This window comes from Megalopta genalis, chromosome 1 (assembly GCF_051020955.1).
Source record: "Megalopta genalis isolate 19385.01 chromosome 1, iyMegGena1_principal, whole genome shotgun sequence".
NCBI classification, from domain to species: Eukaryota; Metazoa; Arthropoda; class Insecta; order Hymenoptera; family Halictidae; genus Megalopta; species Megalopta genalis.
The window spans coordinates 8,817,986-8,844,799 of NC_135013.1; the positions used below are offsets into that span (position 1 = coordinate 8,817,986).

A 26,814-nucleotide genomic window follows, 5' to 3' on the forward strand; every position below is an offset into this window, starting at 1 on the left:
ACTAATGACCGATACGAGATATCGCGACGATTCGAAATGTTTTGTAGTCTTTTCAAAGTGGTTTCGTAGAACGAATCGGTAGAAATTGTCCTAGAAGAAGAATTAACAACAATTAACCAGTTAACTGTGGCGATAATCGAGCGACGACGGGTATAGTTATGAATCCAACTCGAGTTATTTATAATTTTCATTTGTTTGTTTCATTTCGTTTCGACCTCTAAACATTTTAAACATGTTAAAATTTACGAGTATAATTTAGTTTTCGCCAGAATTACAATTTAAATATCAAATTGTAACAAAATTTTACGAATGACGGATATAATCGTCATGACACAAAATTCTGCCACATCTCCATGACGTATATAGTCGTCAAACACACTTAACTGGTTAATAATAAAGAGAGAGCTTGGCAATAAAAAAAAATAAAGCTTTTTGATGAGATCAAAAATAATGCGTTTCTTTCAGACCGTAATAAGTAATATACATTTGTAGTATCGGAAAAATACTCTTGGAGTTTTGAGAATAGCTTAGGTTTCGGAAGAGACAGAGAAAATGAGGGGGAGCGGGCGGGGGGAGAGAACGGTCATCTGTTTTATGTCTAGTCTAGTGGGCTGAAAGGCCCAGCTTATTGCGAGAATCTGTCGGGTGATGCGACGGCTTGTCCCGGTACACATAATGAGGCACTGCATGGTGGGAAGGTCGGTTTTTATTGAAGTCATCATAAGTTGCTTTCAAGATTGTCCTAAGCTGTTATAAATTGTAGTAATTTTCAGAATAGTTCATGCAGTTCTGTTCTTAATCAGTTTTATTTGTCATGTTTTTATTTTTGTTTAAATAAATATATGTATACGTATAGCGTCTTATAAAAATTACATATTGAAATGGAATTATAGATTTTTTAACGCACTAGTTCAGCTTGAAATTCTCTCCGGGAAAGTACTGTTGCTCTTAAGGCTAAAAATTATTAATTTAGGAGATATTTTTTAAGTTGAATAACGCGTGAAATGAATAATGAATAACGCATTGAAGTATATCCTGAAATAGAGGTTTTTAAAAAACAAATTTGATCCAATTATCATTCACGAGATGGAAACAAAAATATTAACTGGAAAAAGAGGATGATACGAATCTCAAAACGTTCTTTCACTGACTTTCACTTTCGCCAGACACTCGAAGGTCGAAAACGTTTGTATATTTTCTCACGACCCGGCCAAGCGGAACGAATTATCGAAACGCGTTTAGGTCACGTCCACTTAGGGCACCATTTTTTCCGAAGATGCTTTCGAAGTCAATAGGACTGTCGCAGTCAGTTCGAATCTGCACCTCGGAACGAACAGATCGTTTGAAACGTATTTTCTCCATACATATAGAATGTAGTATTAGAATGTTGTTTAATTTCGTAGTAATTTAACCTCAACTCGGTCACCTATTTAACGAACAAGTCCATTATGCATACTGCGCGTTGTGTTTAAATAATAATTACATCTTTAACAGACAAATACAGTGTGTAATATTTGAATATTTAGCGCGCATTTTCATTTGTTCAAGTAAGTCACCGTACATCACATAACCGCTATAAGTGACATTGTCGCTGTAGTCTATTTTGGGTTAACGTTGGTCGGTACGTAAGAAGATGTTTACAAATTGTGAATAAGAAGAGAAAAGGCTGTTGGAATGGAGCCTATATCTGCAACATTTCATCAGGAGAGATGCCCACATTGTGTCAACAAAGGAAGTAAGTAATCCTAACCAAGGAAAAATAACTATTATTTTAATCGATGGGTCTCTTTGCTGAAACTAAACACTAGACTGAGAATTATTATACATTTGTAGCATAAAATAAGTTTATGAGAAGTGTAGTGCCATGCGAAGTGTTCTTCCGAAAGTTTATATAGTTTTGCGATTGTATGGTTATGCCGTTTAACAAACGAAAAGAATTTTTTTGAACAATTTTATACAATTCAACTAAATGTTGTTTTATATTAATGTTAACATATTAACCCTTCGAAGAAAAACATATAATTCTTAGACTTCTGAACGAATAATTGTTAGAAAAAATTTAGTTCACATATTAAAATCTATAATATGATTATCATAAGTAACATAAAAGTAGGAACATAGGAAGTAGATACGTTAACCTAATCGATTTCTGAATTATTTAATGTTTTCGCTATTTATAATAAAAAAAATTATATATTAAGCGCCTTAACATCATATAACAAATGAACGAAATGCAAAAAAGTAGGGGGAGCCAACAGCACGTGGTGTTCCCAGGCGGTCACCCATCCAAGTACTGACCACGCTCAACACTGTTTAACTGCGATGATCGGACGAGAATCGGTTTTTTGCAACGTGATATGGCCGTTGGCGATGTATTAGTAACAACAATTGCGTTTTCTTATTTTTTAGCACATATCTCTCGTGGTCGCCCTCGAATACAAGCAATACAATAGCCAATAATCAGAATATGCGATTCGACCACAGAAGACATCCGCAGATGATTTGTAGGTCCCAAGGGAGGATTCTCACTTGTGTCCGAGGAATGTCTCACAATACCATCTTAACCCGCAATCGTGCATAAAACTAATGAGTAAGTAATATATACTACTAGTTATTACATCGTATGCGTTTTCTGCATCACGCAAAAATATTAGAAAAGAATAGGGTGTTTGAGTTTATTAACTTAGATAGCGGAAATAAATAAAAAAATAGAGCCAACAGCACGTGGTGTTCCCAAGCGGTCACCCATCTAAGTACTAACCACGCTCAACGCTGTTTAACTGCGATGATCGGACGAGAATCGGTTCTTTGCAACGTGATATGGCCGTTGGCGATGTTTTATTAACAACAATTGTGTTTTCTTATTTTCCAGCACATATCTTTCGTAGCAGCCCACGAATACAAGCAGTGCAATCGAAAATAACCAGAATATGCGGTTCGATGACTGATAACATCTGACTACCATCTTCACCCGTAATCGTTCATTATACTAATAAGTAAGTAATATACACTTCTAGTTATTACATCGTTTGGTTTTTCTGCGTCACGCAAAAATATTAGAGAAAAAATAGTTGTTAGAATTTATTAACATAGATAGTGGGAATAAATAAAAAAAATAGAGCCAACAGCACGTGGTGTTCCCAAGGGGTCACCCATCTAAGTACTAACCACGCTCAACGCTGTTTAAACTGCGATGATCGGACGAGAATCGGTTCTTTGCAACGTGATATGGTCGTTGGCGATGTAAGACTAACAATAATTGCGTTTTCTTGTTTTCCAGCACATATCTCTCGTGGTGGCCCTCGAATACAAGCAATGCAATCGGAAATAACCAGAATATGCGGTTCGATGACTGATGACATCTATAGATGATTCGTCGGTCCCAAGGAAGGATATTCACTTGTGTCCGAGGAACATCTAATTACCATGCTCACCGACAATTGTTCATTCTAATTATAAGTGAGTAATATACACTACTAGTTATTAACATCATATGCATTTTCTGCATGACGCAAAAATATTAGAAAAGTGTAGGGTGTTTGAGTTTATTAACTTAGATAGCGGAAATAAATAAAAAAAAATAGAGCCAACAACACGTGGTGTTCCCAGGCGGTCACCCATCCAAGTACTAACCACGCTCAACGCTGTTTAACTTCGATGATCGGACGAGAATCGGTTTTTTGCAACGTGATATGGCCGTTGGCGATGTATTACTAACAACAATTGCGTTTTCTTGTTTTCCAGCACATATCTCTCGTGGTGGCCCTCGAATACAAGCAATGCAATCGAAAATAACCAGAATATGCGGTTTGATGACTGATGACATCTGTAGATGATTCGTCGGCCCCAAGGAAGGATATTCACTTGTGACCGAGGAACATCTAATTACCATGCTCACCGACAATTGTTCATTCTAATTATAAGTGAGTAATATACACTACTAGTTATTAACATCATATGCATTTTCTGCATGACGCAAAAATATTAGAAAAGTGTAGGGTGTTTGAGTTCATTAACTTAGATAGCGGAAATAAATAAAAAAAAATAGAGCCAACAACACGTGGTGTTCCCAGGCGGTCACCCATCCAAGTACTGACCACGCTCAACGCTGTTTAACTTCGATGATCGGACGAGAATCGGTTTTTTGCAACGTGATATGGCCGTTGGCGATGTATTACTAACAACAACTGCGTTTTCTTGTTTTCCAGCACATATCTCTCGTGGTGGCCCTCGAATACAAGCAATGCAATCGAAAATAACCAGAATATGCGGTTTGATGACTGATGACATCTGTAGATGATTCGTCGGCCCCAAGGAAGGATATTCACTTGTGACCGAGGAACATCTAATTACCATGCTCACCGACAATTGTTCATTCTAATTATAAGTGAGTAATATACACTACTAGTTATTAACATCATATGCATTTTCTGCATGACGCAAAAATATTAGAAAAGTGTAGGGTGTTTGAGTTCATTAACTTAGATAGCGGAAATAAATAAAAAAAAATAGAGCCAACAACACGTGGTGTTCCCAGGCGGTCACCCATCCAAGTACTAACCACGCTCAACGCTGTTTAACTTCGATGATCGGACGAGAATCGGTTTTTTGCAACGTGATATGGCCGTTGGCGATGTATTACTAACAACAATTGCGTTTTCTTATTCTCCAGCACAGATCTTTCGTAGCGGCCCACGGATACAAGCAGTACAATTGACAGTAACCAGATTATGCGATTTGATTTCTGAGGACATCCGCTGATGATATATGGGCCCAAAGGAAGAGTATTCACTTGTGTCTAAGGAACATCTAATTAACATGCTCACCAACAATCGTTCATTATAATTATAAGTGAGTAATATACACTACTAGTTATTAACATCCTATGCATTTTCTGCATGACGCAAAAATATTAGAAAAGAATAAGGTGTTTGAGTTTATTAACTGAGATAGTGGAAGTAAATTAAAAAAAATAGAGCCAACAGCACGTGGTGTTCCCAAGCGGTCACCCATCTAAGTACTGACCACGCTCAACGCTGTTTAACTGCGATGATCGGACGAGAATCGGTTCTTTGCAACGTGATATGGCCGTTGGCGATGTATTAATAACAACAATTGCGTTTTCCTATTTTCCAGCACATATCTCTCGTGGTGGCCCTCGAATACAAGCAATGCAATCGAAAATAACCAGAATATGCGGTTCGATGACTGATGACATCTGTAGATGATTTGTCGGTCCCAAGGAAGGATATTCACTTATGTCTGGGAAATATCTGATTACCATCTTCACCCGTAATCGTTCATTATACTAATAAGTGTGAGTAATATACACTACTAGTTATTACATCGTATACGTTTTCTGCATCACGCAAAAATATTAGAGAAGAATAGTTGTTTGAGTTTATTAACTTAGATAGCGGAAATAAATAAAAAAAATAGTGCCAACAGCACGTGGTGTTCCCAAGCGGTCACCCATCTAAGTACTGACCACGCTCAACGCTGTTTAACTTCGATGATCGGACGAGAATCGGTTCTTTGCAACGTGATATGGCCGTTAGCTGAAACAATATCAGTAACATGGCAATTTTCTTGTATTCTAGCGCTCGTTCCCCGCTGTGAATCTGATAGCAATAAAGCTGACAACTGCCAGATCCTAGGGTCAGGTCACCCAGAACGTATGCCGCGGTCAATTTATGCGTTCTGAGAAGAAGTTTCTGCCTTGCAGTCCAGTGTGTTCGGTAAACATTTTCAATTTGCTGCCTTTCATACATTCCACGAAATGCGCAAGTAAGTAATATAAACATAATCCTTATGATTTATTTCTTCATTTGTTAATGTTGCTTATAATGTTAAACGATTGGTGTGAGGAAAATGCAGGTTGCTGTGTAGCGCAAAACTTTTATAGAGAGAACAGTCGTGTTACTTTGTTATTTTATATAGTAGAAAAACATTTAAGATTAAACGTAGTTCTTACAATTAATGTTAAACCTACTACAATGATTAATCAATCGATGGTTATATATTATCTCTTAATTCTTCTGCATTTGTTGGGATTCAGATGTGGTGATTAATGCATGCTTTATTTCTGAAATGGCGAAATATGATTCAGCAATGTTCTCCCGCTCTAATCATTTTCTTTTTATAGATTTAACATTGTTTATTTCTACTCTATGTTGTCTGTCATGTAAATACGGGGCTATGAATTTTACACTTCTATATTATTAATTTATACAAAAAGTCCTCCTAACCATACTCTATCGAAGGCTTTTTCTATGTCTAACAGAAGCATTACTATTGCCATTTCTTTAGTGAAACTGATTCAGATTTCATCAGCAATTCTATCTACCTGTCGTGTGCCGTATTATAATATTCCATGAAATACTTTTCCATGAAACCAAATTGTAACGATCCGAAGTTGTGATGGTCGTTAAATCCCTTTCAACGAATTCTCGCTTGAAAACACTTGGAAATATCGAGTGTCTGTACATCCCCTTTCATTGAATTAACATACATCTCTGATTTCAAGTCTGTAATTAATAGATCTTTGCTCGGACGTAAGTTCGATCGAACATCCCGAAATAACCCGGTATTCATCGATCGGTGGTTAAAGACCATCGCGCGCCACGGTGAACCACTTTAGGGCAGGGTGAAACCACTCGAGAGGACCACGAAATCTCTCCCCGTTTACAAGATCCAAGATCTAAATTACGTCTTGACGCGAAACTGATTTTGGGCGGCTACCCCGAACCTCCTTGCGGCCAGGATTCCCCGGGCGGCCATTGTGCCTTCCGATTCGCCGTATCCTTTCTCTGTCAATCAGGAGCGGCGGCCCGACAATGGCCGCGCGGCGACACATTGTGTAATTCGGAATGAATGCGAGCTCGGCCTCCGGGTATAATTGTTTCACGACAGGTCCCGCGTACCGGGGCCGTGGGCATTAACGTTTAAGAACGGACTGCGCCGCGCCGGTTTCCAGTCCCGAACAATGGGGGCCACGGTGCGCGTGGTGCGCGGTCGGATATCTCGTTACACCGTAATCGAGGAATAATCGATCGCAAAGTTGTAGCACAAGGCAAATTGCTGGGCGTGGTGAGAACGATCCAGGAAACTCGAGAGGGCGAAAGACAAGGGCGAACCGAACGAGGAAATCCGAGATTTTTCTTCCTTTCCTCTCGCGCGCACCCCCTGCCCGCCCCTCCCCCTCGTGTCCTCTCTTTCACCTTATCTTTCTCCGTCTCTCCGTCCCTGGTACCCCTAAACGTCCTTTATTTTTCGTGGCCATGTAAAAAGTTCTTATTCAGACCCGTGTTCACCCTCGATCAAGCCGGACGCGCGTGCGCCCTCGCGCCTGTCTTTGCTACCATCGGGACGTAGTAACAAAGATTCGCTTCACAAACACAGGGATCCCTGAATCGAGTTAATTAGAGGTCCGAACATCTCCGTTCGGCTCTTCTTCCTCTTTTCTGTAGCAGTTTCTCGTTGTCGAGAATCGGGGTCGATCGACGATGAAACGAGTATTGGGTTCTCGTCGATCGGCAACGAAAGATACGTGAGAAAGCTTGTAAAATACTTTTTGGGAATTAGGTCGACGTGTCGTTTCCTATCGTATCGTGATTCTGATTCACCTATTCGACTCGTTTGTTCCCGTAAATAGTACGTTCTCAGATGTTTGCAGTATAGATGATCTTTCGTCTCGATGATAAATTATGATGTACTCATGTAATCTTTCGTTTTCAAGGGCTATCAAATCAAATCATGATGAAATGTTTTATATATAACTCATGTACGTATCTTGCATTTTCAAGGTTAAATTGAATAAAATAATATTAACTCTTAACGGTCCAATGCCGCCATACACGCGGCAGAAATCAGTAAAACCATAAAATCTGGCAGTAAACATTGGAAGAATAGGCACGATTGTTTCGATGAAAATATATAAACGAAGTTTTATTAAAAAGATGAATATCTCTTCTCTATATTTGATACAAAAATTTTCAGTAAAAAATTTCTCGCCGTCTGAAAAACAGTCTGGACTTGGCAGTGTGTAAACTGGAAATAAATAGTTTTGGTCCCCTAAGGGTTAATAATATAATAATATTAATAATATAATATAATAATATATATTAATATAATAATATTATTAATATTATATATATAACATCTCATCTAAGAGCAATTACTTGATAGTTATTGAAAATGAAAGCTAAATACATGAGTATATCATACTAGCTTATCATCGATATCGTACATTAGGTTGGTCAATAAGTAACCGCGTTTTTCTGTATTGCCATCCATGAAAAAAATGCAATGACTTATTGGCCAACCTAATACTTCTAACACACATCAACGATACACAATCTGATCCATAATCGAGGTTTAGCTAGGTTTGGGTTCTATCGACGGGCTCGTTAAATCGCCGTTAAGAAAAGATCCCCGAGGGCCGAAAAATGGCCACCGTAGACGAATCCTCTTGTAGGAAAGAATACTCTTGACAATTCCGCGGAGCCCGGATAATAGGAGGAAAACGCTTCCTCGTGGGATCGAATCGAGCGAGGTCTATACAAACATTGGTACGAGGCAGAAAAGAAAGAAATAAATGGTAACGGATAATCGGAAGTGGAAGAACTGCCCGAAGCGTGGCTTTGCGCGATCCGTACGTGGTTATCGAGCGAGAATGGACGCGTTGTACTGGATCGGGCCGCACAATGAATCCGATCGGTGAAAGGGTTTTGCAATCGTACCCACGATTACCGGCCGTATATATCTGCGGGGGATACAGGTACGTTTAGGCACGGCTCCTTTTCATAAGTGCCATTATAAGTGCCATTTGAGCATGCCTACACCCGCTTTGTCCGCGAACTTCAAACTAGTCATTGTCCTCTCGTTATTGTTTGAAAGGACACGTGGATGACAACCGGCGACGGTTAAAAAGCATCACCCCACCGCTCCCACCCACACGCCGTACACTAATGCGCTGATTTTTAGGACGTGGTAACCGTTCGATCGTGTCGCGGATCTGTACATTGTTTCAGCCGGTCCCGGACTACCAGAAGCGGGTCCCATTGTAGTCCGAAAATATCGAAAGCTCGATGAAAAGGCATTCTTTTCACCGAAGAGAACGAATAATCTTTGGGCGAACGCGCAATTTAACCCTTCGCACTCGAGTGACTCGGAGGTGACTAAGATTGTTAGTTCGCGTTCTAAGATAATTTTTATATTAACGAAGTTAAAATTTTAAAAAATCGTTAAAAGTGTAACTGTTATCACAAGTTATCGCAAGATTCAATTTCATATGCATAAAATGCACTTTGTCGTATAAAATGGAAATATCATAAGTCAGGAAAATTATTTTAGATTTATGGTTAAAATGGCTTCGAGTGCAAAGGGTTAATATCTTCCTTTGGATCATTTTCACGCTTTAATCCTCATACTTTTCGCAGAGTAACCATTTATTTTCTGGACGTTATACGATTTCGTATTTCTTCCTGTTTGCGTTGCAAGATGCGCTACGTTAAATGTAGAGATACAAATGAAACACAACCAGCTTATCAATTTCAAGCATAAAGTAAAACTGCGCGAAATGTTCACAGAGTTTCGATGGAACTGTGCTTTTCCTGATAAATACACTTTCGTCCATTACAGTTTGCTCTCACGAATCTTAACTGCGAAAAAGCTGTGACAGAGCTGTGAAAAATGTTAAAATGTCCGAATCATGGTAACACGTGCAACATGGTAAAACGATAATCGAACGGAAAGAAATTGGTCACCGTCCTCGAGGAGTTAATGCGAGCTTAACCCCCTAACGTACGATTTACGTTCGAGAATGTTGGGCCGAAAACGTAAACAAGCTCGCGCAGCCTTCGAGCCATTCGCACGACTTGTGTAATACGCTCGTTTTCCAAAACATATTGACCCAACAGCATCAAAATTAAGAGCGTGAAAACCTTGTAGGGTTTGCCAAAAAATAAATAAAAATAAAAAACGTAGAGAAACAACGTGGGAGTGTAAGAAGTGCAAAGTTCCCTTACATCTACCAGAATGTTTCGAATTGTATCACACCATTGCAGATTATTAATTTTGTATTACTGATTTTTGTATAAATAATCTTTTTGTAGTACTTGCATCTACTACAATATTATTGCATCCGGTTGTAATTACTTATCAAATATTCCACAAATATTTATAATTTTAAAAGGACGACGGCGCTAATATTAATATTTATACTACGGGCTATGCCCGTAATATTCACTTTTGGCCCGATCATCGTACTACGGGCTACTACGGCCCGTAGTTGTAGGTTAAGGGGTTAATCTACGTTAAAAACAGTCGATCGAGAGTCTAACGATATCGGAGACATTCCGCGATGCGTATTGCCGATAGCGAATTCAAATAAGGAGGAATAAAAGAAAGGCGGGGAATTGTCTACGAGTTTGGGTCACCGACGCGGCCGAGCCGCCATTGCAGCGGCGGGACACAAAAGGGATCAGTGTACGCATCGAAGCTCGTTAAGAACTGACTGTGAGAGACTTCCATGCCGATCGGACCCATCCCAGCCACGGGACGCGCCGTGCAAAACTCACAAAAGGGGGTCAAACGGGTTACAATGGCCCCCGGATAACCATCTAGTAAACTCTTTCCGGATTAATTAATCATTTGGAGCAGAAGATCAGAAAGATGAGCGCACCGGGTCAACAGATATGAAATAATTTACCGTGCTCGACCACCTGGGCACACATACGCGCATGGAAATCGGGCAACCCCCGCCGGTTCTTCGCTTCTTTTCTCGGTTTCCATTCCCGTTCTGTCTCTTTTCAGTCTCTCCATTGTCTCGTGTAATCTATACACACGGCCCGGGCCCCGATTATTATACCAATATCATCGTGACGCGTTCATCGCGGCGCATCGCCGTCGAAAAAAAGGGGTTTTTCTTGTTGCGAGCACGATTGTTCGGGCCCGATCCAGAGCAAAGGAGACGATACGGTACTTCGGGGCTGGTTTTTCACCTCGTTTTAAGCGACGCGACGCGCGCGATCAAACGAAACCCTCTTCTTATCCGTTGATCTTCCCGCACGGTTCGGTGACTTTTCGGGCACAGAATTTCGGCCACGGGACACCGGTGCCCATATAGACCGCGTCGTATTCCCTCGGATGTACTGCGAAGTTCAATTCGAGTTGGATAGAGTTCAAGTCGATTCTTTGTCTATTCTTCTTCCTTCTTTTATTCCTCCTTATTTGAACCCACTATCGCCAATACGCATCGCGGAATGTCTCCGATATCGTTAGACTCTCGTTCGACTGTTGTTAACGTAGATTAAACTCGTATTAACTCTTCGAGGACGGTGACCAATTGTCGATTTCTTTCCGTTCGATTATCGCTTTACTATGTTGGACTTTTTAATATTTTTCACAGCTTTGTCACAACTTTTTCACAATTCAGATTCTTGAGAGCGAGCTGTAGTGGACGAAAGTGTATTTATCAGAAACTCTGATCCATTTCCATCCATCTACCATCGAAACTCTGCGAACATTTCGCGCAGTTTTCCTGTAAGCTTGAAATTGATAAGTTGCATTTCATTTGTATCTCTACATTTAACGTAGCGCATCTTGCAACGCAAACAGGAAGAAATACGAAATCGTACAACGTCCAGAAAATAAATGGTTACTCTGAGAAAAGGATGAGGATTAAAGCGTGAAAACGATCCAAAGGAATGCAATCGAAAATGCATTCGATCGCCTAAAGATTATTCGTTCTCTTCGGTGAAAAGAATGCCTTTTCATCGACTTGAAGACTCGACGAAGCGACGCGTCGCGTCTTCGTGAATGTTAAAGCACAGCAGCGACTGTTCCGATTCAAGTGGAAACCGAGCGAATCGTAAGAATCGATCGCTAAATCAATGATGCGCATCAGAGTGCTTCCGCAACATTCGGAGAGATCTTGTTGGAAATTGGAAATGCTCAGTTGTTTATTTAGGTTATATTCTTCTGTCGGATATCAATGCGAGCTTCTCTGCGAGCCACTGGAATCGTTCGAACTTGTACCGAATTTAATGTACATTGGCCCACGAAAGTGTTCGTACACCATCTAAAACGTAATAACCTTTTTAAAACTCAACTAAATGATTTGAATTATTTTTAGATGATAGAGGGACTAGTCTATTAGACGATGACTTAAATGCCTTTTTCTAATTTTGCTATTACATACTTGGATAAGACAAAAAATAAAAGACTTCCGCTTTTCAACTCTTTTATCTGAACCTACAACAAAAATTTATAAAATGCCTTTCGTAGATCTCGGTAACTTATATGTGTGCTGAAAATTTGATCGAAATCGGTTAACCCAGAGCTACAGGTGTTGAAAGATTTAAAAAACTGCAGATTTCTTCCAATTTTTTATCAAAATCGTGATAAAACTGCGATTTTTGTCATTTTCGATTTGTCGTAACTCATAACAACGTGAATCGCTTTCGATAAAATTTTCAGCATGTATATAAGTTACCGAGATCTACGAGAGACATTTTTTAAATTCCCATTATAGGCTCAGAAAAAAAAGTTAAAAAATGAGAATATTTTATCTTTATCGTCATTCCAAAAAATTTAAAAAAAGCATTTTGGTCATCGTCTAGTAGACTAGTCCCGCTATCATCCAAAAAGAATTCAAGTCGCATAGTCCGGTTTGAAAAAAGTTATCGCGTTTTAAAAGTACGAACAATTTTATGTCATCGTTTTCAAAAGTACACGAAATATTCTCTGCGAGCCTAATGGAACAGAACGCATGTTACCAATTTGTATATCGATAATCTAAGACCCCGACTTGCACTTTAACACTAACACAACTATCAAACCAGTCAAACCGATGGTTTCTTATTTCTTTTTACAGCAGTCATAAAAATCTTTTTACGAGAAATTCCTTGACAAACTTCTTCATTCGAGCATGCATTACAATCGAAATCGTACAAAGTTCGAGTAAATCTTGTCATTATTACGAAACAATGTACATTAGTTGCATTTAGAACTTGGCAGTTCTACTGTTAGATGAGTTTTCCAGCGCAACCAGTAATTTGCCTTATACTTCTTTGCGCTTTGATATGTAAAATGTCCTATCGCATAAAAGAGAGGAGAAAGAATAAACCAGTGATCGAGCGAAAAGCGATCCACGGTTCGCCTAATCGTCTTTGCACACGCATTAAACGGGTCACGTGTCCATGTTCTTCGACCTCTAAACCGCGCGCGCCGCCGACAAACTATCAAAACTCCAGCTCGCCTCGACCATCGTTCAGCGGAACAATGCGACCTCCTCGTAAACAGTGGGAGGGCAGGGTGGCGCGAGGTGCGATCTCGAACGAATAAACGCGTGGGCAGACGAGGACGGGAATAGAAGGAAAGGGGGTCCGAGAGGGGTAGAGGTTCCCCGTCCAGGATTCTATAATCCGTACCATCTTTATCGTCAAATTCTGTACTCGTGGACCGATGCCTCGATTGCGCAATCAAGATGGCATCGAGAAAGGCATCTCTCGCCTTCGACTCAAACTACCAACAAGTATTTCAATATCCGCTCCAATATATTCCCATCGACCCTATAAACGTGTGTGCAGTTATATTGGATTCCCTTCCACCGCCAGCTCCACTCTCTCTCTCTCTCTCTCTCTCTCTCTCTCTCTCTCTCTCTCGCCCTCTCTCTTTTTCTCTTTCTCTCTCCCTCTCTCTCGCTCTCGCCCCTCTGTCGTCTTATTCCCTCCGTCTTTCTCTGTTCCCCTCTCTCCGATTCGTTCCCGTTCGCGCCGGTTTCGCCCTCCCTACCTTCGGGGTAGATGTACCGGGCCAGAACCAATCGGCCTCGACACACGGACTCGCACACCACGGAAAATCCCACCACCCCGCACCCCCCTGTGGTGTGCAACCCGTGTGTGTGCATATCCAGCCCCGAAGGAAACCGCATTTAAACGTGTTTGGTAACCCTGTAAAAGATTCTCCGTCCCCGAGTTCCTCGCCGCGCAGAATGGGGGATGCGGCCGCGATCCCGGGGGATGTGTGACCGACATGACACCCGATATAAGCACTCCGCCAGAACACTGATCGTCATTGCCAGCCTTTTAATTTTTTGGTTATCGCCGGTTGCTCCGACTATTTCGACAGCGTTGCGTATAACCGTATGATAATAGCTGAGTTGACCTTAACGGTGGACTCGTCTCGTCAGAAAATATTGTTCTAGAAAATGATTCTGTAGACGTTTGCTGGATTGTCCATGTTTCTGGAAATTGAACTTTGTCTTTCATTGTTTTGTAGACGACTTTGTTCGATGCTGTTGAAAAGTTTGCCGTTGCGTATGGAATCTTCGAAAGCTGATCGTATGGTGATATATGTATACGGATAAAATATAAGCAGAGGATTCTTGTAGAATTACAGATTTTTTATTAACTTTACAAAAAGTCGGTAGTTTAGAATTTTGCGTTTAGTATTTGGAATGTTTATTATTTGCATTGCTGGATCGGCGAAGTGCGTCGACCATGTGTCGATCCAAATGGTCCGACAAGGAAAAGATTTTTGATAGGTTTTACGTAAAAGCGGCAGAGATCGTTTTTTTCTTCTCGAGTTCCTCCATTCATGATTATCGACAGGATACAAAATGTTATTAGATAGCGCACGGCGGCCCAGAGGATGATATCCTTTGTAGGAAACGAAAATTTCTTTTCAACGCAAATTGAATGGAAGACCTCCATGCTTCGCGGCATTCAATTGCGCGCCGTATCAATGGGGGGCTCTCGATGAAATATTAATTAGAAAAGAACAGAAACGCGCGGAGGTCGAAGATGCAACAGAATGTTCCACCATTTCTGTTTACCATAGATCAAAAACTTGCCGGAGCGAGATAAATTAAATAAAATACTAATTCGAAATATTTCAGTTGGAGATCTCAGACCGCTCAGATATTTATAATCGCAAACGAATAAATGGATCAACACAGACTCGTTTAACTTATCTTATTATCTTATCTTATTAACTGTCAACTTATTCAAGTATATTCACTTATGTTATGTATATTCAAGTATTTTCACTCGATGTTAATTAAAATCAAATACCGAATGTTCAGAGGTCTACCAAGATATGATATCATCATAAAATACCATAAGATATCATAAGATACCACGGACAAAAATATATATTGTCCCGGTCCAAAGAAACTATCATTTGGAACATTTGCAACTGGAAATGAAAAAGAAAAGACCAACAAAGCACGTGGTGTTCCCAGGCGGGGTCGGTCACCCATCCAAGTACTAACCCACGCTCAACGCTGTTTAACTTCAATATGATCGGACGAGAATCTTTCTTTTTCTTTAAAAACTTTTTATTTACATAACAATTACTTTATAAAAATATAGATAATGGCTTATGCTATATGTTTTATAGTTTACGGATTCAGTCTTTTGTAGTTTATTATATTATAGTTTTATAATATATTTCTTTAGTGTACTTGTCCTTGTTTGTAATTAGTCTTAAGCATTTATTTTGAAAGCGTTGCAGCTTTAATATATTAGCTTTTGCTGTAGTTCTCCAAATAGGTGCAGCATATGTTATAATGGGTCTTATGATTACTTTGTATATCAGTCTTTTGTTTTCGATACTAAGTTTAGAGTTCCTTACCATTAGAGAGTATAAATTTTTTAAAGTTGTATAGGTTTTCATCATTATGTTTCCCCAATCTGTTCTCTGTATAATAGTTTAGAGTCTAATGTAATATCTAAATATTTCACCTTATGTTTAATTTGTACTACTGCGTTATTAACTTTGATTGGAGTTAAAATTTTATTACCATTGATTTTTTTTAGAGAATACTATTGCTTCTGTTTTATGTGCGTTTAGTGTTATTTTCCATTTATTGAAGTATTTTTCTAATTGTGAGACGTGAATTTGAATTTGTTTAGCAGCTACTGTTGCGTGGAATGACTGTGTCATCTGCATATAAGGCTATTTTTGTTTTTGGAAATGAGGGTATATCGTTAATAAAGATATTGAAAAGTACAGGTCCTAGGATTGAACCTTGAGGTATGCCTGCTGTGATTATGTTTTCATCAGTTTTCGTGTTATTTATTTTGACTTTGAATTTTCTGTTTGTAATGTATGAATGTATCAGTTTTACCAATGTGGTTGGGTATTTATAATTGATGAGTTTATAAATTAATCCATCGATCCAAACCTTGTCGAAGGCCTTCTCAATGTCTAATAGTAACATTGTTGTAGTTTTGTTTTTATTGAAACCTGTAACTATATCGTTTGTTATTCTGAATATTTGCTGTGTGGTATTGTGTTTTTGCCTAAAGCCAAACTGTTCGTTACGGATTGTATGTGTCTGTTTTTTATGTTTTTGCAGCCTTATTAGAATTATTTTCTCGGTTACTTTAGCCATGTGTAGATGTCTAGATGTGTAGATTAATTTTGGGAGAGTTTTGGTAATTGCATTACCTATTGTGAACATGTTTGGTCTGTGATCGGAGCTTAATTCATTTAAGACTCTGGGTTGTGAGACCGCAGGAACATTTTTGTTTATTACAATGTCTATTGTTGTGGATGTCATGTTATTTGTAGGATAGAGTGTTGGCTCATCAGTGTATGGTATGGCACAGTTGTTGTCTTGTGTGTGTTTACGAAGGGTTCGACCATTTTTGTTGTTGAGATGGCAATTCCACGCCTTATGTCTTGCATTTAGGTCGCCAATTGCAAGGACTTTGTTTCCTGTGTTCATGATGTATACTGATATGATTGTGATATTATTTCCAAGTGTTATACCTGTGTATTCTATCGTTGTTCCAATATTAGATGATATATTCACATATGGTATATTTTCTCTTATTAGTATTGCTACGCCTCCTGCCAAATTTTCTCTGCACCTCTTTATCGTTGTGTAGTTCTTTATTTTAAGGTTGTCTGTCCTTTTTATTTTTGTTTCATTAATGAGCATTGGATCTACTTTGTGTGCTGATAGAAAGTTAATTAGTTCACCTACCCTGCCTCTTACACCGTTGGCATCCCAGCTGCAGATTTTTATATTATTCATTGTTTAATTTTTGGCAAAACTATGAATATTTGAAATTGTTCTATTTTAGTGCTACAATGTCTTACTTGATTATTGAGTTGACTTACTAAATCTAATATTTTCTTTATATCAATTATTTTGTTGAGTTCGTTAATTTCATTTGTTAATTTGATAAGGTCGGAAAGTTTGCTTTTGTTTTTGTTGGAATACTTATTCTGTATTATACCTGACCCAAGCATTGTTGTTTGTGTATTGTTGTCTGCAAAGGTTGAAGTGGCACTGGTCTCATTCCCTGGTTGTATTTTGGTGCGAGCTGCTTGGTGTTGCGTCCCATTTTTGGCTATTGTGCTGTACTGAGCAATGTTATATATGCTCTCCTGATGAGTGATGAGATGATTATTTGTAGGTGATTGGCTTTTAATTCTGTTGATGTTTGCTGTGTCATTGATACTTGGGAATTGCCTGCTGTCCATTATATTGGGTGCTTTGGAGTATTGTATTTGATTGCTTAGACTTTTGCTATTTATTGTATTTAGCCTTTTCTGGTATTCTTCACATTTTGTGGAGTTGGCTGGGTGGTCCTTACCACAGTTGGCACATTTTGCAGGTTCTTCCCTGCTCTTCGTGCATTCTCTTGTCCAGTGGTCACCTGCACATTAGAGACATATTATTTTCGCGTAGCAGTTTGTTGTGGCGTGTCCCCAGGTCTGGCATCTGTGGCATTGGGTGATTCTTTTCTTGCTTATATAATTTTCCCATGTTATTTTCATGTTGCTTATGTATCTAATATCTTGTTTTAACTTGTTTATGTTTGTATTTCCCATTAGTGTTACCATATGTTTTGGTCGTCTTGTGTTTTTTTTATTAAGTTTATGTTTTGTATTGTGTATCCTAATTTATTTAATTCTTTCTTTATTTCGTCTATTTCTGTTTGGTGGTTGGTGTAGTCCTTGCATGACATACGTTTTCCTCTTCTCTGTTTTGTTCGTATATGTGTGAAAATTAAGTTTCCTCTGTATTCATATCTGTTTTAATAGTGAATATATTGTTCTTGTGTTGTTGTGAATACCTTTGTATAATGTTCGTGATATTTAACGTAATAGTTCTCTTTCAGTAGGTCTTTTAGTGTTTTCATAAATGCTGCATGTGTTTCTATTGCTCCATGCAATACCAGTGGAGGAGGCTTTCTGTTTTTAACTTTGTTTGATTCTGTTTTTTCATTGTTAGTTTCTATCTCTTTGCTTTCGCTGTCTTCATCCGATAGTATTTCATATCTGTTGTTACACTTTATTTCAGTGTGTCGTTCCTTTAGGTTATTCATTCTTTCCCCTTCTGATAGTCTTCGTTTCTTGTCTTTTATTATAACCGCACCAAATGCTGCTTCATTTTTCTTATTTATTTGTCTCTGTGAAGGAGGCTATATGGTTGATTTCTAGGATATGTTCCGTTATCTTGTGGAGTTCCTTTAGTCTGTTTCTTCATCAGGTTTTATATATTCCTGTGGTTCCTACGACGAGAATTGGTTCTTTGGGACGAGAATCGGTTCATTGCAACGTGATATGGATGAGAATCAGTTCTTTGCAACGTTTGTTTGTTTGTAAAGTGTTTATTTAAGGGGCTTATACAATTTAACAATTACTACTATAACTAAAAATAAACAAAAAGTTTTAAATAACATTGATATATCTCTCTTATAAGTACTAATGTATACAGGGTGTCCCACAATTATTTTAACAGCCGAAAATGAGGGGTAGCTGAGGTCATTTGAAGTAACTTTTTCCTTTGCGAAAATGCAATCCGCGGCTTTGTTTACGAGTTATTAACGAAAAACACTGGCCAATGAGAGGTGACGGTGCGAGAGAGAGAGTACGCGAGAGAGTACGCAGCACGAGGCTTTGACAGATGGTCGGGACGGACTCGAGCCACGTTCGAAGTATTGAACAAATCACGAAGCGAGAACTTTCCGGATTTTTTTTTTACTACGTGACAGTGATATTTTGAAGAAAAACGCTGTTCACCTTTACTTTAGAACGTCTGAAGAATATTCACTAATTTTTCGGACTCGAAATAATATGTAGTTTAACCATGACAGTCGTTTTAATTTTCTGGTGTGCATGACACCTTGTGTGTACCATATGAAATTATTATGCAAGGTGTACAGTGAAGATTAACGAATGATTTGCAAAGCTGATTTAATAATAAATAAGGGACGTAAAGGATTTGTTTATTAGAGAGATATGAAAAATATTATCAGTAAGAAACTCACCCATTTAGTTGAGGATGCATTTGCTGGCTGAAATTCATGATGTCGAAGGGCACTGACCTTGTACAACGTACAGCTGATCTTTCACTGCACTGTCACTAAACACTGATCACTTAATTAATCACTGATAATCCGAATCACTTGTGGATATTTAAGAAAGATCACTGGGACTCGTTCGCGGATAATCGTTTATTCGACGCGTTCGTTCGGAAGTCGACGTTTCACTGCCAAAAAATCGAGGCCTCGACCGTGGGCCCTTGTCGTTCGTCTTTCGGCCGTCCGAGGAAATAACACCCGATACTATTTTCTTCGAAGCGCAGGGTACCGCCAAATGAAATAAACAAGATATGCCGAGACGTAAACTGTGTCCGACCCGCTGTCACCCTGCGCTCTTAGAACGTAATTAATGGCCGTGCGAAGAAAATGGTATCGAGTGTCATTTCCTCGGACGGCCGAACGAAGAACAACAAGGACCCACAGTCAAGGCCTGAATTTTTCGGCAGTGAAACGTCGACTTCCGAACGAACGCGTCGAATAAACGATTATCCGCGAACGAGTCTCAGTGATCTTTCTTAAATATCCACAAGTGATTCGGATTATCAGTGATTAAATAACTGATCAGTGTTTGGTGACAGTGCAGTGTAAGTGAACTTCGCAAATAACCATACCAGAGGTTCCACCGACAGTATCCCTCGAATGTTGCGGTCATCGACCTGGGATCAGCTGTTCGTTGTACGAGGTCAGTACGTACGAGTCAGCAAATGCATCCTCAACTAAATGGGTGAGTTTCTTATCGATAATATTTTTCATATTTCTCTAAAAAACAAATCCTTTACGTACCTTAACGCGATTATTTATTATTAAATCAGCTTTGCGAATCATTCGTTGAATTCTGTTCGTACACGGAATTATTTAAATTAAAATATCATTTACGAACTTTGTTAATCTTCACTGTACACCTTGCATAAAAATTTCATATGGTACACACAAGGTGTCATGCACACCAGAAAATTAAAACGACTGTCACGGTTAAACTACATATTATTTCGAGTCCGAAAAATTAGTGAATATTCTTCAGACGTTCTAAAGTAAAGGTGAACAGCGTTTTTCTTAAAAATATCACTGTTATGTAGTTAAAAAAATCCGGAAAGTTCTCGCTTCGTGACTTGTTCAATACTTCGAACGCGGCTCGAGTCCGTTCCGACCTTCTGTCAAAGCCTCGTGCTGCGGACTCTCTCGCGGACCCTCTCTCTCGCACCGTCACCTCTCATTGGCCAGTGTTTTTCGTTAATAACTCGTAAACAAAGCCGCGGATTGCATTTTCGCAAAGGAAAAAGTTACTTCAAATGACCTCAGCTACCCCTCATTTTCGGCTGTTAAAATAATTGTGGGACACCCTGTATATGCACATTAGTGGTAAACCGTTCTTGCGTTTGTCACGAGGAGTGGTGACAGCCTACCCATCGTCATGTTCTGCTTACATTAATGCACAGTTCACAGCCGTAAGTGTTTGGTCTTTGGGCTCTTGTTCTCGAAAACACCCTTAGCAAAAATAGGAACTTTCGTTAATGACCCTTAATTCTAAGTTCTAAAATCTAAGTCTTAAATTTAAGATTGTACATATATACAGTGACGGGGGGCGTGGGATGGTTTAAATACAATAAGAGTTATACGTAGTTCTTTGGCAATGTGTGAGACGGCAGTTCAGTAACATTAACAGATGAACGTGCTCTTGTTTTAGGTGACCTGAGTAAAAGCCTTGAGTCTCTTACTTATATTTAACTTAAATTTTATATAAGGTTGATAAGTGTTTTTTCCAAATTAATTGTGCGGGATTTTAAGAAATTGGTCTTTGAACTATCCTCTCTATTGTTTGTGTTCTGTGATTGGGGCGTCGTGACGTGTGGATGTGTGATTATTTGCTGTGCCGAGACCATGGCAGTGTAGGAGATTCCCGGTTTGGTGCTTGTTTGCTTAAATTCTTTGGATGGAACTTTTTCCTGAGAATTTGTCTTTTGGTTCATTCTATATTTAATGAATTCTTTTGCCTTTGGACAGCCTCTGTATGAGGCTGGATGTCCAAAAGCATTGCAGTTAATACAGTAGGGGGATGTGACGCTGGTGGAGTCAGAGGGGGATTTTCCCAACGCGCACTCCCCAGGGGCATGATCGTGATTGCACTTGACGCATCTATATTTTAGGTTACAATTTACCGCTGTGTGGCCAAAGCATTGACAGCGTTTGCATTGTTTTACTACTTGGCTTTTCAGCCTTTCCCATCTGATTTTATGATGTAGATGCTTGTGCTAAATCTGCTGACCTTACTAATACTAATTTTGCTACCAGCGGCTATTTTGAGATCTTCCATTACTTCTTCTGAGAAGGAGGATGGTAGACCTTTTATTAAAAAGTTGTGGTGTTTAAGCCACTTTGGGGTGTACGCATAATATTGTGTGCTTGTTTTGTTTAAAATGTCTTTCACCTTGTCTACATTTTCTGCGGTCGCTAGTTGTACTGTGTGTATGTGTGTGTTTATTCGCTTAATGTAGAAGTTATTAGTGTTACCTGTAACTTCTTTTATTAGCTTGATTGTGTCCTTTGGATCCTGCATCAGGATATTTATTGGTGGTGGTCTTTTGTTTGATGGTTTCGGTGGGGATCGTGGTTGTTGTGTGCTGCTAGTTGCTGGTGCGGCCTTCCTGTTTTGCGACGCAATATGAACGTTGGCTGCTGCATATGGCGAATTCGGGGCTTTCGTCGATGTGCTCCTCGGGATCCCGGTTTGTTGCAGTGTTGTCTTCGGTCCTTTGGGCTGCGTGGGGGCATGGCTGACCGGCGGCACTGCTGGGTCCCAGTCGGTGCTGGTTGTCGACCGTACTTGCGGCCGTAGCTTGACTACCTCTTCTGGACGTAGATACCTTTGTCCACGTGTTTTCCTCGTCCGTTTTCGTCTCGTGGTCCTCGGGGACGATTTCTATTTTCTTCCTTTTTTTTCTGGCCCGGCCGCCTCCTTCTGGGCTGCTGGAGTCGGCAGAACGAATCTTTCTAACTGTTTCGTTAGTTTTTCCACCAGTATAGTTAGGTTTTTGTTTTGTTCTATTAATTGTTCGTACGTCGGTTTTTCTGCATTTTTATCGTTTTGTTTTTGAATTTTTTTGTCGTTATTGGTCTTCATGTTTGAGTTTGTTGTGGCATTGCCTTTCCTAATTTTCCGTGCGAGAAATGTCGGCGACGAGTTTAGTCTTTTTGACTGTTTTTTTCTTATTATATCTTTAATTTGTTGTCTTAATATTATGTTATTCACTTCCGAGTGTTCCTGATTGTTTAATAGTTTTGCGATTTCATCCCTTTTAGCCGTGAGGCCGTATGGGGCATGTGCACATTTCACTTCAGACTTATTTGTTTGCGTAACCCCTGTCGGGGTTTTTTCACTTGTTGCACTCACTTTTTTTTTATTGGTTTTTCCTTACATATATATTTATACTTGCACTATTGTGTATTTAATGTCTTTAAGTAGCGAGAGATCATTATTTGGCTCTATTTGCGTCAAGAATAATGGTAGGATTCGTTGTTCACTTAATGATTTACTGGTGGCGAACCTACTGACCTTATTGAATTTAATTTTGTCATTTGAGGCATTTTTGAGCTCCTCCATTATCTCAACCTCTGAGAAAGAAGCCGGCAAACCTTTTATTAGGAAATTCTGGTGTTTTAACCACTTCTTTTAATATAAAATTGTTCTTTACCAGCGATTTTTTAAATTAAGGCTACAGTATCTTTTGGGTCCTGAAGAACGATGTTTATTGGTGGAGACCTCCTGTTCTCTTTCCGCGGGTGGGGGAGTGTCGGCTTGATCGGCGCGTCGGTTACTGGTAGTGTAAGTCGCTGCGATGTCGATGGTTTTTCGCAGCCTGAGGTGGCCGTTGACGAATCTGCTATTGATGGCTGCCTTTCCTGGATGGATGCGGCCTTTGGTGGGGACGCCTGTTGAAGGTCACCGTCCGGCGACTTCTTTGTCGCTTGATTTTTCTTCCCCTCGAGGTTTTTTCTCTTTATGTAGCTTACGATATCGAAGCCATCCTCATCACCCTCGTTTATTTCCATGTCGGTGGAGGAATTATTTTCCTCCTCTATTATCTTTTTTTTACCGTCTTCTGAGGACATTATATGAGACACCTTAGGCTTTTCGAGCATGGCCTTTAATTTCCTCCTTTAGTATTTTATTTTCCTCGAGGAGGAAATCACCTGATTAGATCACCTGGGTGATTCGGCTTGTCGGCGTTATTCGAGTGTTGCGGGCTTGGCGTCATCTTGTGCGAAATTTTCGCCGTCGTTATTCTTCATTGATGTTCCTTGCCTGCGCTTAAATGACATAATTTTTTTGTTCAGCTTCGAGCATGAAGCTTTTATGTTTCTCGGAACCAAGGAGTCAACGTATTTCTTGAATTCCTCGATTTGGTGTGGCCGCCATGCGGGCAGTTTGAACTGATCACTTAGCGCATTTACGGTGCGATAGTGTAACGGCCGTATACATGCGGAGCGGTTGTGACTGATCGGTCTGTAGCTAGAGGGGTTTGATTCATCTTTGCTGGGTTTCTTTATTGCTATTGTTTTTGCGATTTTCCATTTTTTTGGGAAATATGAATTGTTCAGCGCATTATTGAATAGTTTGCAATATTGTGCTATTATGATTTTAGGCAAGTGTTTTAAGGCTGTGTTCGGTATGTTATCAAATCCGGGTTTTCTAAATTCTTCCCAATGGATTGTCTGGTGAACTATTCTTTTTATTTCATGCAGTTTACCCGCCGTGCTGCCTACTGATATCTGCACTAGGAACAATGGCAAGATTCTTTTTTATTGTTCCGACATAGTGTTTGCAGTTCTTCCATTATTTCATCCGGCTCATAGCTACTATGTACACCTTTTAAAATAAATGTTTGTACTTTTTCTGTTTTCGGTGTATATGTAAAATAGTTTGTTTTTGTGGTTGTTTGGGTGCGTCGTATTCACACCCGATATTGCCACTCCGCGATATTAATTATCCTTCGGGTTGTAAAGCCGAGTCCGCTGCGCGACGGAGTGGAGCAATATTTTTGTCCGTTTGATTAGAAAGGGACAAATATTTGGTTTAGAATGTGTCACTAAACAAGAATGATCACGATTGATGTTATGAACTGAAACTGACGACTGCTTGAAGACTAAGGTGATGCTGACTATCGAGTGAAGACTGGCCTTTGCATCGGGTTTGAGCTTATATACTGGTTCGTGGATCGAATACTGGAAATTGAGTGGACATTGATGCGATGGAAGGGGATGCGGAGATGACGTAGCACGCAGTACCGCAGGTAGCAAAAAACCCTGGACGGCGACCGAAGCGATGCGTACTAGCCCGTCATAAAAAATGCTGCCTATGAAGGCGTACCTTGTTTAAAGGGTGTAAATGGTTTCATTGCCGGAAGGAAAGTTATGGCATCTACGACCTTACAAACCTAACGGACGCTACCTTTTGTCAATGGCACGTCGCTCGTTGACGGACGGGCAACTCGCCTCGTTGAGTCGGAGTTTTCCCGTCAATAAATGTTTTTTCTTCTTTTGGGGGGGTGGAAGGAAAAGGGAATTCGTCCCAAAGAAAGTTGAGCCGATGCGGCCCGAAATTCCGTGGAAGGACGGAACAGTGGTGTTTAGTAGTTCTTTGGCATTGCTGCAGTCTTGGATATTTTCCAGGAAGACAGAGTGTTTGCCTTCGTTTTTTTTTTGTACGTAGAAGTTATTTATTTTTAATACCTTTTTTATTAGGCTGATCGTCTCCTTCGGCTCTTGTCCCATTATAATTATTGGGGGTGGTTTGTTTCATTGTTCTTCTCGATGTTGCTGCTGCTCTTCCTGTTGCCTGAGGTGCCATGGTTGTTGCTCTTGGCGAGGGTGGTGCCGTCCCCGACGTCGTGCCCTCATTGGACTTTTGATCTTTCGAGTTTTTGTTGGTCCTACTTCTTTCTTCGTTATTGGTTTATTTGAGCAGTTTAATATTTTCTTCTCCATAAAATGTTCTGCGAAGTTCGCTAGTATTTCGTATTTATTGCTTGTTAATATTTCAGTACAGTTCCTTGTTTCTGGGATACTGTCGCTTTCGCTGTCGCTGGGTCTTTCATTATCGCTGCTTTCTCTTAGTCCCGATCTGGAGCGATTTCTCACTGGGTTTAGATTCGGTTGATATTTCTTCTTTTTATTGCGTTGTACGTTGAGGATGTACTGCGCGCCACTCCTCCTCGTTTGTTATTATTAGGCGTACCCGACCCTGCTACATTAAAGAATTTTTCGAATTCCTTAATTTCGCAAGGACACCATGTGGCAGATTTAGAGGTTAGATCCCCTCCAAGTGTTCCGTTTGCCGTATATGTAAAGAATTCTGAGAATTCTATATTACACACTTCCACACAACAGTTTACTCGAAGTGTATGAATTCCCCTTTATTTTGGTTCCTTCCAACGAGATATGGCCATTGGCCGAATGACTGTGACAAAAATTATGTTTTCTTTTCTTCCCGCACATATCTCCCGTGGTGGCCCTTGAATACAAGCAATACAGGTGACAATAACCGGAACATGCTGTTCATGTCACTGAAGGCATCCTTAGATGATTTGTGGGTCTGAAGGAAGGAATGTCCACTTGTGTCCGCGGAATGTCTCAATACCATCTTCACTCGTAATCGTGCATAAAACTAACGAGTAAGTAATATACACTACTAGTTATTACATCGTATACGTTTTCTGCATCACGCAAAAATATTAGAGAAGAATAGGGTGTTTGAGTTTATTAACTTAGATAGCGGAAATAAATAAAAAAATAGAGCCAACAGCACGTGGTGTTCCCAAGCGGTCACCCATCTAAGTACTAACCACGCTCAACGCTGTTTAACTGCGAATTTTGGCTGAAGTTTAGAAATAATTCTAATTGCTTGCCTGGTTCTCTATTTTGTTGCAGCTGAGTTCTAAATTCTCTGACTGTGGTTAGCATTTTTTTAATGTTAAATACCTTGTTTAGTTCTTTCAGTTCTTTGACCAGTTCTATCATATCTGAAAGATCACTATTCTGGATATTCGTAGAGTTATGATCTTGACTAGGTGGGTTTATAACGTTGTTGAAACCTGTGTTCTGACATGAGTTATCCTGTCTGTGTGCTCCACGGAACCATACATTTTGGGTTGTTTGCGCTTTGGTTTTCAGTGGTGGGTATTCTCCTCTGTCATTTACGTTGAACGGTGGTCTTGAGACTGTGGGTTTGTCTGTGTTGAGTTTCTGTCTCCTTTCAATGTCTTTGTTTACAAATCTATCCAGGCGTTTCTTATATTCTATGCAGATAGTGGCGTTGGCTGGATGATCTCCTCCGCAGTTTACACATTTTGCAGGTTCTTCTCTTGGTTTCTTGCAGTCTTTTGTTAGATGATCGCCAGCACACTTAAGGCAAGCTGGGTCTGCGTAGCAATTAGTTGTTGCGTGTCCCCATTCTTGGCACCTATGGCAT

General features: G+C 39.8%; 1 long non-coding RNA gene, 7 other non-coding genes and 1 pseudogene across 8 annotated transcripts in view; 1 reads left to right on the forward strand and 8 right to left on the reverse strand.

The window, feature by feature from the left end:
- Positions 1-1,304: 1,304 nt before the first annotated feature.
- The window catches only part of LOC117228991 (uncharacterized), a 53,849-nt gene continuing 28,339 nt past the window's right edge, over positions 1,305-26,814 (forward strand). The window contains exons 1-8 of the long non-coding RNA XR_013033048.1: positions 1,305-1,735; positions 2,410-2,590; positions 2,873-2,996; positions 3,281-3,459; positions 3,745-3,923; positions 4,209-4,387; positions 4,673-4,851; positions 5,137-5,315. This is a non-coding gene — a long non-coding RNA (uncharacterized LOC117228991). The remainder of the gene's footprint in view (positions 1,736-2,409; positions 2,591-2,872; positions 2,997-3,280; positions 3,460-3,744; positions 3,924-4,208; positions 4,388-4,672; positions 4,852-5,136; positions 5,316-26,814) is intronic.
- Positions 2,250-2,369, reverse strand: LOC117229057 (5S ribosomal RNA). Its single transcript, XR_004492455.2, has one exon. It is a non-coding gene; the product is annotated as a 5S ribosomal RNA (ribosomal RNA).
- On the reverse strand, positions 2,713-2,832 carry LOC143263828 (5S ribosomal RNA). Its single transcript, XR_013037154.1, has one exon. It is a non-coding gene; the product is annotated as a 5S ribosomal RNA (ribosomal RNA).
- LOC143263832 (5S ribosomal RNA) lies at positions 3,120-3,240 on the reverse strand (annotated as a pseudogene).
- LOC143263823 (5S ribosomal RNA) lies at positions 3,585-3,704 on the reverse strand. Its single transcript, XR_013037149.1, has one exon. It is a non-coding gene; the product is annotated as a 5S ribosomal RNA (ribosomal RNA).
- On the reverse strand, positions 4,049-4,168 carry LOC143263829 (5S ribosomal RNA). Its single transcript, XR_013037155.1, has one exon. It is a non-coding gene; the product is annotated as a 5S ribosomal RNA (ribosomal RNA).
- On the reverse strand, positions 4,513-4,632 carry LOC143263824 (5S ribosomal RNA). The gene has a single exon (XR_013037150.1). It is a non-coding gene; the product is annotated as a 5S ribosomal RNA (ribosomal RNA).
- Positions 4,977-5,096, reverse strand: LOC117229056 (5S ribosomal RNA). The gene has a single exon (XR_004492454.2). It is a non-coding gene; the product is annotated as a 5S ribosomal RNA (ribosomal RNA).
- LOC117229063 (5S ribosomal RNA) lies at positions 5,440-5,559 on the reverse strand. The gene has a single exon (XR_013037157.1). It is a non-coding gene; the product is annotated as a 5S ribosomal RNA (ribosomal RNA).